The following is a 623-nucleotide window of genomic DNA, read 5'->3' as shown; positions in this document are numbered from 1 at the left end:
AAAAAAAAAATGCAACTGCCCTAGGTGAGCCTCGATCTCACGACATCGGCATTTCTTTCGAATACTGTCTTATAAGTACCGCGCGCTAACCAACTGCGCCACTAGGGCCATGTAAATCGATTTGCGAGAGTTCTTCCAGCTGCGTGCGCTCGTAATTAGTTGCTAACAACCCCGCTGTATGAACCGGGCGAATGCACACAATAGAGTAAGAATGAACACACAAAGCAAACGCTTGAATTGATAATAAGTTGCGACAAGTGATATTGTTCAATGTACAATGTACGTATTATCTCAAGTGACGTTTCATTTTGTTAGATGATTCATTCGACTGAAGAGAAATCCCTTGTAAATATTGTTTCATCAACAATTAGAAATTGTTCACAATAATCAGAAGCAAAAACTTAACTAAATATGCATTCCGATTTATTTTGAGGTAAAGTATGATTCATGCTCTTTTAAATTATTCAAATGTTTTCCGATTTTTATTGGAGTGAAAAAAAAAATATTTCTTTTTCTATTCATCTTTTCTCTCATTCAAATTGAATATCTGCTGCTTTAAAATGAAACCATGAGAAGAATAATGTGTAAAAAATCAAATAACAAAATAACTTTTTGTTGTTCCA

General features: G+C 34.2%; 1 non-coding gene across 1 annotated transcript; it reads right to left on the bottom strand.

The window, feature by feature from the left end:
* Positions 1–16: 16 nt before the first annotated feature.
* Positions 17–108, bottom strand: Trnai-uau (transfer RNA isoleucine (anticodon UAU)). The gene is given in 2 exon segments: positions 17–52; positions 71–108. It is a non-coding gene; the product is annotated as a tRNA-Ile (tRNA).
* Between the last annotated feature and the right edge of the window lie 515 nt (positions 109–623).

This window comes from Sitodiplosis mosellana, unplaced genomic scaffold, assembly GCF_009176505.1.
Source record: "Sitodiplosis mosellana isolate CC-2019 unplaced genomic scaffold, AAFC_SMos_1.0 Smas_scaffold_7296, whole genome shotgun sequence".
Taxonomy (NCBI): Eukaryota; Metazoa; Arthropoda; class Insecta; order Diptera; family Cecidomyiidae; genus Sitodiplosis; species Sitodiplosis mosellana.
This window is presented reverse-complemented; position numbering and strand designations above follow the sequence as displayed.